The following is an 11,821-nucleotide window of genomic DNA, read 5'->3' as shown; positions in this document are numbered from 1 at the left end:
GAAAGATTTTTTTAAACGATCCATATATATTGTGATCCAATGTATATAGCACTAAAGTATTTATCTAAGGAAATTTAGAAGGTGGCCAAATATGAGTTTTCAAAAAAACAAAACGGTAAGTATCATACAAGCTTTCAGTTATATTCATGGTAAGAAACGAGCACGTCTCTGTGCATGTTGTATCCTGCATCTGAATGAGAGAATAGGAGCTATGCTTAGTTAAAATGGCTGGCAACAATAAATCAGGTATGGTGGCATGGACTTCAGATAATCAGATCAAATTAAAAAATACCTTCTAAAGTCCGTGAAGAAAAAATGAAAAGGATTTAGTTCAAGGGCAGGCTGAGTCAACTCCACAAATATAATACAGAAACTAATGAATGCGCTTGAGACATATAAAACTCAGTTCACAAATTCAGGTGTGAAAGAAATATGATTTTACTTTTTGAAACTTAATTTTAAATTCTAAGCCTCCATTCTGTTGGGTAGGTTTAAAAAAAAAGAAAGGAAAATTAACCTCTGTCCTTATGGGCATAGCCTCTGCTGCTGTCACTGACTCCTGTTACATGATTCTGAAATCCAAGGTCATGCTGTGCTGAGGCTGTTTCCAAGGGTACCTTCTACAGCCAACACGACCTCTCCAAGTGCAGACAATCCCTGCTACTCTTTGACACGTGGGGCTCTTTATTTCTATCAACTTAGACTCCTGAGGTAGGCATTTTTCTCTGGATCATGTTATGTTTTTGGTGAGCTCCCCTGACTATAAGCATGGCCCCCACCCGCTTCCTTCTCCATCTCCCTCTCTCCTTCTCATCTCTCCTCCTCCCTGGTAAAACTACCTTCTTCATCTCATGTGGCTAGGACTACCGTATGAAAATTTCAAGTAGGCCTGGTGATGCATGCAGTAAGAAAAAGAACCTGGAAGCTTATAACTCTTACCCATGCAAGCATCCCCTCACATGAAAAGCTGTGTGGACGCTGGAGTTCCACCATGGCCTGCACCAGCCTGTGGCCTGACTAGATTTGAGGGAGGGAGTCCACAGTTCTGAGTTTCTCTCAGCTGGCAGATTCCTCATTTCTTGAAGGGTAGTAAGCCCTCTGAAGTCAGAGGGCTTACTACCCATATTTCTACATTCTACTATGTAGAAATAGGTATCCTCAGATAGAGACATCCACTCACTTACATCCTAATCCTGGGTTTGTCCCTTGCACCAAACTTGGGTTTGGCTGCAAGCTGGGCCTGGTAGAAATTGTTCAATAGGTATATTTCTTTTATAAACCTGTGACATTCCTCTTCTTTTAATAGTGATTTATCTGATTCCTTTGTGTTTCCTTTCTTCCTTTTTTCCTTCCTTCCTAAAACCTACTTTGGAAAGGATATAACACAACATTTACAGCGTATATAGAAAACAACTCTGTAGGTAAGGAAGTTCTATTTGGAGGTGAACAAATTCTTCTGGAATCTTGAGCCACTTGGTACCAGGCACTTCTGTGTCTCTTTTCTAAGGAACATAAACATACTTTCAATTTGAGACCAGTAATTATTTTAGTAACAAATTGACAGGTAGATTTTTCTCCCTCCACAAATTAACTATTTAAGAGTATAATTCAATCCCTCACCTATATATTTTACTTGACATTAAATGGAGAATTCTACAAGATTAATTTAGTACTTTGCTTTGAGAAAAAGTTTTAAGCAAGTAGGGACCAGTGCTTACAGAGTCAGCAACACATGATACAAATATTGGGGCCTTGGAAATCGGTGCACAATTAGATTCTCTTTTCTCTTCCATTAACTCCACTATTCCTGCCCATAAATAAAACTTGACTGTAAGTTTATTTCCATGCCATGGCTACGAAGATACAGGAAAAAAATTTAAGTTAAGTTCTCAGTGAATTTTGAATAACAACACAAATCCATGAAATTGAGGGATTGGAGAGAAAAGAAGCCTTCTTTACCTTAAATATAAAATTGATGGTGAGAGTAGTTTTTAAAGTAGATCAACATTTTATTTTCAACATTTTACTTAAATAGTAATGACTTCATATCTGGATAAGAATATAGTGTTGTGGAAGATATAGTAAGTAATGTATGATCGTCTCAACGTTTTATGGTGGTATTCCCCTATTTGTCCAAGTAAGGCTCAGAAGAAATGATACTGAATCACATACAAAGTAAATTTCAGTAATTGAGTTATATAACACAATGGAGTTATCATTACTTTAATAATTAATGCTCTTTTAAAAAAATTTGAATTCAATTTGTTTAACATATGCTGTGTTATTGGTTTCAGGGGTAGAATTTAGTGATCCGTCAGTTGCAAATAACACTCAGCGCTCATTACATCAAGTGCCTTCCTTAATGCCCATCACCCAGTTACACCATCTTCCCATCCACCTCACCTCCAGCGACCCTCAGTTTGTTTCCTAGAGTTCAGCATCTCATGGTTTCCCTCTCTATTTTCACCTCATTTTATTTTTCCTTCCCTTCCTTTATGTTCATTTGCTTTGTTTCTTAAATTCCACATATGAATAAAGTCATGTGGTATTTGTTTTTCTCAATTGACTTATTTTGCTTAGTGTAATACCCTCTAATTCCACCCATGTTGCTGCAAATGGCAAGATTTCATTCTTTTTATAGCTCAGTAATATTCCAGTATATATAGATATAAAGATAGATATAGATATATAGATATATATCACATTCTTTTTTTTAAAAGATATTAGTTATTTATTTGACAGAGATCACAAGTAGGCAGAGAGGCAGGCAGAGAGAGAGGAGGAAGCAGGCTCCCAGCTGTGCAGAGAGCCCGATGTGGGGCTCAATCCCAGGACCCTGAGACCATGACCTGAGCCGAAGGCAGAGGTTTTAACCCACTGAGCCACCCAGGTGTCCCTATATCACATATTCTTTATTTATTCATCTGTCAATGGATATCTGGGCTCTTTCCATATTCTGGCTATTGTAGATACTGCTGCTATAAACATTGGGGTGCAGCTGCCCCTTCATATCACTATGTTTGTATCCTTTGAGGAAATCCCTAGTAGTGCAATTGCTGGATCATAGGGTAGCTCTATTTTTAACTTTTTGAGGAACCTCCATACTGTTTTTCAGAATGGTTGCACCATCTTGCATTCCCCCCAATAGTGTAAGAGGGTTCCCCTTCCTCCACATCCTCACCAACATCTGTCATTTCCTCACTTGTTAATTTTAGTCATTTTGACCAGTGTGAGGTGGTATCCCATTGTGGTTTTGTTTTGTTTTTTGTTTTAAGATCTCATTTATTTGAGAGAGAAAGCATGAGAGGAGAGAATCACAAGTAGGGGGGTGGGGCAGAGGGAGAAGCAGATTCCCTGCTGAGCAGGGAGCAGGACTCAGTTCCAGGACCCTGGGATCATGACCTGAGCTGAAGGCAGACACTTAATTGACAGAGCCACCCAGGCACCCTCTCATTGTGGTTTTGATTTGCAGGGATGTGGAACATTTTTTCATGTGTTTGTTGGCCATTTAGATGTCTTCTTTGCAGAAGTATCTTCTGCCTATTTCTTGATTGGATTATTTGTTTTTTGGGGTGCTGAGTTTGATAAGTGCTTTATGGATTTTGGATACTAGCCCTTTATTTAATAAGACATTTGCAAATTTCTTCTCCTATTCTGCAGGTTGCCTCTTAGTTTTGTTAACTGTTTCCTTTGCTGTGCCAAAACTTTTTATCTTGATGAAGTCCCAATAGTTCATTTTTGCTTTTGTTTCTCTTTACTTTGGAGACATGTCTAGCAAGAAGCTAGCTGTAGCCTAGGTCAAAGAGGTTGCTGCTTGTGTTCTCCTCTAGGATTCTGATGTTTTTTATTAAGCTTTCATACAATTTTTGTATCAAATGTGCGTTTGGAAAGCTAACATTTAGAAACTGTAGAGGCCTAAGCAGTTTGATTTGAGGTGATGATCATGGTTTGCATTCATTTGAATTGGGACAGAAATTTTATTATGATTACAGTAATTGGCATATTTTTATGGACTCATTTTCGAATTTGGCACCCATTCAACTTCACAGCTCAAACTACAGTAGTGGAATGATGGATTACTGTGGATTCTTTTCATTATTATTAAATGTAATTAATTTTTTCTCAGGTACCCAGATGTGAACAGCATCAGGCTTCTAATCTAATAATACAGACTGTTTGGAAAATATGTGCTGTCAATTAGAGACATTTTATAATGGAAACAATAAAAAGAATCATTAATGAAAAGTAGTTTTCCTCCCAATGTAGTTGGTGCTAGTTAATCAAAGGTACTTTGAAATTGAAGTCATTAATAAACTTTTCTTCCATTTATACCAATGAAGTGCTCAGAGATTTTTATTTGAAATTAGAAAGGTATTTTGAAAAGAATGAATTAATGTGTTTTTCTTTACAATATGTTTTTTTTCACCACCAACATATGGTAAAAACAATAAGAAAAACAACTAAGTAAAGAGTGTTTTTAATTTTCAGCCAAAAATTATATATATCCCTTGTAAATTTAATTAGTACTTTTGCAGAGATGGAGATGGTGAAGCTTTTTACTTACTCTGCTAGTTAGTCTCCTCTTTGCTTCCACATCATTTTTTTTTTAAATGTAGAAGATATTACTTGGAGTCCCTTGTCCTCTAACCTGCAGAGATTTGGGCCAAGAAGCAACAGCAGGAAACTGAAGGTGGAGAGAAATTGGACCATTTCTTTCTGCTTTCCTCCCTTGGTCAGCACTCTGACTCTGACAGCCACTACATCTCTCTCTTCATAGCTCTTCACTGGGCTCCTGCAAAACACTCTCTCCCAGTGTGGTAATAGTTTCCTAGTGTTGCTAGGGGTCAAAAGAGGTGTTCCAACATCTCTTTTTACTCCTGCCTTATATCTTATATCTTATGTCTTATATATACAGCTCAACCAAAGGCCCTTCATTTAAGCCAACCCGATGGATTCTGTCTTCTGTCAGCATGACTCCTATATTGTCAACACCTATAACTAGTCTGTTTTTGGACTATTTTAGAATAATCAACTAGGAGTTTCTATGCTATTTTCATATATAATTCTGTTAAGGTAAGTACAAATACAAGGATAAAATTCAGCATATTAAGAATTTTACATGCCGGGCACCTGGGTGGCTCAATTGGTTAAGCGTCTGCCTTTGGCTCACGTCATGTTCTCAAAGTCCTGGGATGGAGCCCCATGTTGGGCTCCCTCCCCAGCAGGGAATCTGCTTCTCTCTCTGCCTCTCCCCCTCTTGTGTACAAGTGTGTGCTCTCTCTCCCTCTCAAATAAACAAACAAAATCTTAAAAAGAAAGAATTTTACATGCTATGAAGTTTTTCTTGTGGTAAAACCTATTCTCTGTACCTTGAAGGAGAACATCTTTTCTTCACTAGGTGTGGCTCATGAATAAGAAGCATTTAAATTTAAGTAAAAATTTAAAAACAAATTAGTTTTTATTTCATTTTGAGTTAATATGACATTAAGGAAATGATGCCACACCTGAATCTTCTAATAAGTAAGGTCAATCTTATTACTTATGTACATTATAATCATGAAACTCTTGGTAATTTGCATCAATATGTTAGAATGATTATAATTTCAGAAATAATTATCTGCTACCTAAAAACCTGCAAGAGTTCATTAAACTTATTTCAGTGTTTCTATTTTAATATACTCTCAAATTGGCATTATTTAGAATGATTTTAGTATTAATACAATATTCCATGTTGATTCTGAAGTTGATTGAAAATCAATAACATTTAGAGAAAAGTTTTATCATCTCCCTTTTGAGTGTACCATTGCCATTAAAAAAATACATCTTGCTAACATTTATCATAAAAGAAATGAGTCAGCTAATACACCACTCTGTACAATAATACTTTCTGATAGATTCATGGGCACCTATCAGAATATCGCTGCTAATATTAATATTTAATTCCAGCAATATGTAATAAGTTTCTAGTATGCAAAACTGTAAGCACTTATTTTAAATAGCTAGTGTTTGAGTTCAAGAAGGATACTGTTCATTTTTGACAGATCTGTGCCCTTTCTGACTGACTGGTAGCCTAAAAGTCTAGTCCCTGGAACATAATAAGTGCTAATCAAATGCTTAAATAAATGAATGAATTTCTGGTTTGAAATATACTCAAGGAATTGGTCAATCTAGAAATAATTAAAAGTTACAATTTGGCAAAAAAAATCTTTTTAAGACTGTTTCCATGAGGGACGCCTGGCTGCCTTTGGCTCAGGTCATGATCTCAGGGTGCTGGGATCGAGTCCCGCATCAGGCTCTCTGCTCAGCAGGGAGCCTGCTTCCTCCTCTCTCTCTCTGCCTGCCTCTATGCCTACTTGTGATCTCTCTCTGTCAAATAAGTAAATAAAATCTTTAAAAAAAAAAAAAAAGACTGTTTCCATGAAATGTTTCCATTTTTATTTAATGTATTCTGTTCTTTGCTTTGGCATCCATTAACTCTTCACAAACCTCAATTTAAGTGATTAGTAATTGCATTATTGGGTTTATTTACATGGCTTTTAATATGGTTATGGGAAAAATACTTTGACGTCAAGCTTTTAGAATGTGTTTCCTCCAAAATAGTTTTCCTTGCAAGATAAAGTTGTTTATTCACTTTGAATGTTATGGTATCCTCTCATATAATTACATAGAATAACTTCAGAATCATGGAACACCACTGGAAAATACAATGCAATGTTTATAACTATGTTTCCTTTCATCTTTGAGTTACTTGAGGGTATGTGATGAACAATGTGCCTTCGTCCTCCAGAAGAATTCCCTGCCCTTCTCCGCTCTCCTTAGCCCCCAGGAAACTGAATTTTATGGGCCGAATCTCCCAAATTCTTTTACCTTCTGGTTTCTGAGATCTGTCTGGTTACTGCAAAGTGCAAGGATATACTCTGAAGGCAGGAAGAGAGCGAGGTGGGACACGATTCCCAGAGCTCTCTGATTGCGGGGTTGTGCACCTTTATGGGAGACCTCATCTCTTTTGGGTAATTCTCCCTTGAAAACCACAGCCCTCTCCATAACCACTCTCTTCCTTGCTTCTTCAGCACAGACATAGTTCTCTGTTGTGCTGCCTTTGGGGTACTACAAACCTTTATCCATGTCCCACATCCTGTCTCTGGCTCTGTAAATAGTCCCCTCATTAAATTCTCTTTAATGAACTCACTTACGGGTGCCATTATTCTCCTCTAAGGACCCTGACTAATGCAAGACATTTTATTAAATGGGTGTATTTTAAGCTTTTTTTACTTCTTGCAAATGGTTCCCTTGGTAATGTGATTTATTTACTCTGTCTTCCAAAAAGATTTATTCCTACTGACATAGATTTGATAATTGAAATATAAACAGCTGGCATGGAGAATTTAATATTATCAAACATCTTAATTCAATAAGCTTTTTTTGGTTACATTTTAAGTAATCGTGAAGAGAAGAGTTTTCAAATATATTCAAGAAGACTGTATCATTATTTAAAAATATAAATAAAGTATTTTCATACATAAAGATAAGATGATAACCCACTTCTCCTCAGATTAATTTGCAAATATATATATGGGAAGTGACGTGATAGCTCTGATATTCTGCAGCATAAAGCACATTAACATTTATAAAGGTAATCATTAATCATATTTGCCATGACATTATGATCCAGTCATACCATCATTTTTCAGGCTTTGCCTATTATTAAAATGCCATGTTGACTTAGATTGTGTCAGTATATAACATTACCAACCTAGCTGATTTTGATAAGTCAAAGCTGAAAGACAGAACAAGACAGACACATCTTTTCCAAATGACCCCTTTAAGATTTATTGTTTTTAACAGCACTTCTTAGGCATAAGCAATTGTTTCTATAACACTACATTATTTTAAAAAGTAAATTTGCAAATAATTTACTATTTAATTATTATTAAGTGATTCAACAAATATTTATAGGGTACATACTATTCTGGTTGTTGAGGTCAGGTGTCACGGTAATAAATTAAGTCACTTTCATGGAGCTTACATTCTAGAAGAGCTAGAAAGACAGTAAATATAAATAACTAACACGTGTAGATAGTCAGGTGCTGATCATGATATGCAGAAAAAATAAAGATGGGAAAGGAATAAGGTGTTCTGGGTGGGGCTGAGTTTAATGAGTATGCGGAGTATGCATACACTGTTAGCAGACAGTGCAAGGTTCAAGAACAATTTGACTTCTTTTTCCCACCTCCTGTCTTCTGGATTATCATTATCATGATTTTCATTTTATATATATGTTAAACCCTGTAAATGACTGTTACTGCTTTTTTATGCAGTTAATATGTATTTATATTTTTCAGATATTCATAATTTTACTACTTTTAATTCATTTCTGCATCTTTGGATTTCCATTTGGGATCTGTTCCTTTTTATCAGAGAGCAATCTTTTATTTCCTTTTTCTCATCCATGGTGATAAATTCAGGATTTCTGTTCTCGTTCAAAAATCGTCTTCATCTTGAATCTTAAAGGAAAATCCCTTGGGATCAGCACTCTCGCTGGCACTTATTTTATTTTAGGGTCTTAAAGATCCCATTCCTTCCACCTTCCATTGATTCTGTTGTAAGTCTTATCTCAATGAATTGTCTCTTCAACTTTGTCCAATCTGCTGTTAAAGCCAGACATTGACTTCTAAATTTTAAATGTTGTATTTTTTTTCAGTTCTAGAACTTCCATTTGATTTTTTTACATCTTTCAATTCTCTGTTAAAATCTCCAAGCTTATCTATTATCATTTTCAACATATTAACCATGGTTATTTGCAAGACTGTATCTGATAAATCCTTTATCTGGAGCTCCATGGTTATGTTTCTATTGTCCATTGCTTTCCCTTTATCTTTGTTCTTGTTGTCTTAACTACAAGTATGCCTATCATTTTTGAGTGAATGTTAAGCATTGCAAATCTGAAATTGTAGAGATAATGTGAGGCTTCAACTGATGGCGATATAATCCTCAGAAGAGAATTTATATTTACCTTTCCAATTTCCTTCTGGTAGATCGGGAGCCTTCTGGGAGCATCCTTATCCAATGTTAAGGCTTGAAATGATTTAAAGCTGGGTTCCAACCTGTACAAAGCTGACATATTTTGATTGCACCCTTACTTATAGTGTGCAGCCCTTCAGGATCTCAACCAAATATGCGAGATTAAGTGTGCCCTCTCTTGGAGTGCCTAAACTTAAATTTTTGTTCCTTCAGACCGTAACATTGTCAAAGGCCCCTTGAGTTTCTCAGCTGCTCAATGACCTCACTTCAAATCTACAGAAACCCTTTGACGCAAAAGCAGCCCCAAATATTGGATGTACCTCTCTCCTTCCAGACCTTAGTTTTCTCATTCTTCACTGCCTAGTTGGTTTTTCATGTCTTCAAGTAAATAGTCCTCAACTTTTCTCATTTCTCTCAACAAGACAATTTTCCATTCTACCGTGACTGAAAACATAAACCTGTCCATAAATTTATTACTGAAGCCATAAGAAAACAAGTTATAATCAATAGATCCATAGGGATCAGAGAAACAAAAACACTGGGCAGATGTTGGCCAGCTTTAGAATCACATCCTTAAAATTCTACATGCAGACTCTGAACTTCTAGTTTCAAAGAGTAGACTCTTAGGGTGCCTTGGCTCAGTCGGTTAAGCATCCAACTCTTGATTTTAGCTCAAGTTGTGATCTCAGTGTCCTGGGATTGAGTTCCACAGTGGGTCCATGCCCAGAGTGCAATCTGCTAGAATTCTCTCCTCCTTGTTCTGCCTCTGTCCCCGACCTGCCTCACACTCACTAGTGCACACACATGCAATATCTTTCAAAAAAAAAAAAAAAAGAAAGAAAGAAAGAAAAGAAAAGAAATAGATTCTAATGAAATGAACTGTGATTGAGTAGACTTGAACTGTTTCATTTTCACCTTATATACTATCACCTTGTCTATATAAGACAAATTTAAAAAGAAAATGGTATAAAACTAAGTTTATGCAAAGGCTTTAAAACTCAATTTCACACAAATTAGAGAAGGGATTAGTGTATATTATAAGGATTTTTAAAGATCTCATACTCATATATAAAATTTAATTTCCTTGCTAAAATCAACAAATCAGGAAATGACAGATGCTGGCGAGGATGCGGAGAAAGGGGAACCCTCCTACACTGTTGGTGGGAATGCAAGCTGGTGCAGCCACTCTGGAAAACAGCATGGAGGTTCCTCAAAATGTTGAAAATAGAACTGCCCTATGACCCAGCAATTGCACTACTGGGTATTTACCCTAAAGATACAAACGTAGTGATCCAAAGGGGCACATGCACCCGAATGTTTATAGCAGCAATGTCCACAATAGCCAAACTATGGAAAGAACCTAGATGTCCATCAACAGATGAATGGATCAAGAAGAAGTGGTATATATACACAATGGAATACTATGCAGCCATCAAAAGAAATGAAATCTTGCCATTTGCGACTACATGGATGGAACTAGAGCGTATCATGCTTAGCGAAATAAGTCAAGCAGAGAAAGACAACTATCATATGATCTCCCTGATATGAGGAAGTGGTGATGCAACATGGGGGCTTAAGTGGGTAGAAGAAGAATCAATGAAACAAGATGGAATCGGAGGGAGACAAACCATAAGTGACTCTTAATCTCACAAAACAAACTGAGGGTTGCTGGGGGGAGGGGTTTTGGGAGAAGGGGGTGGGATTATGGACATTGGGGAGGGTATGTGCTTTGGTGAGTGCTGTGAAGTGTGTAAACCTTTGTAAACCTACACAGACCTGTACCCCTGGGGATAAAAATATATGTTTATAAAAAATAAAAAATTAAAAAAAAATAAAATTTAATTTTCTTTGTAGCAAAAATAATTTTACAGATATGTATTTTTTATTTGATTTAAACTTCACATAAATTTTAACTATCAGTCACTGGCTGGTTGGCCAGTTGGGAAGTTACGTAACTTTTCTAATCCTTAGCTGTGTTCTTTCTGGATTGTATTTTATTTTTTTCCTTTCTGGATTTTAGAGAGAGAAAAAACTGTGTAAAATCTGTGAAAACCACTAACCCAGTGCTTAACATGTTAAATTTAGTATTATATTCTTTTTCTCTTAGTTTTCTTCTACTAAATTCATAAGGCATGATCTGTCTCCATGAGCATTATCCCCTATCTAAACCTTCTCTAGTAACTCAGCAAAGAGTTTAAAAGTCTTTCTCTTGGCAGTTGCAGTTTCTAAAACTAATGATGACTCTTTGACTATTTTGATGTGCCAGTTCTCGAGTGCAAGAAGTTTCCAGGAAGAAAGGGCTGTATTTGTTTGAGTAATTTCACCATTTTGTAATGGCCCAAACCTGATTATAATAAAAGTCAAACAGAGGATACTCTCTTCCTTTCCTGAAGCATTGCATTTATAAGGAAAAGAACAGAGGACTCGGTTGCAGATAAATCCAGTTTTACATTTGAAACTCTGATAGTTATTAGTTGCATAAGTTTGAGAAAGTTATTTAACTGGTCTGAGTCCTGGTTTATCTATCTGTAAAAGTTGCCTGGTAATATCTGCTCTTAGGGCTAAAATGAAACATTGTACATAAGATAACCATTCATCTCCTAAGTGTTCTATAAGGATTAATCTGTTTTATTTTAATAAGTTATCAGGTACAGCTATTGAGAGAACCAAAATATCTGTATATATTGTGTTTGTTTTTGTTAAGAACTTTTACAAATAACAAAGCTGTGACGAGAAACCCAGTTTTTTTAAAATGTAATTTTTCTCAGTAGAAGTGTGGCTAAACCTGAAAGCACTTAAA

The sequence above is a fragment of the Mustela putorius genome, unplaced genomic scaffold, assembly GCF_011764305.1.
Source record: "Mustela putorius furo isolate JIRA1106 unplaced genomic scaffold, ASM1176430v1.1 tig00003969_pilon_pilon_pilon, whole genome shotgun sequence".
In the NCBI taxonomy this organism is placed as follows: Eukaryota; Metazoa; Chordata; class Mammalia; order Carnivora; family Mustelidae; genus Mustela; species Mustela putorius.
The sequence above is the reverse complement of the archived record's forward strand: the minus strand, read 5'-3'. Positions refer to the sequence as shown.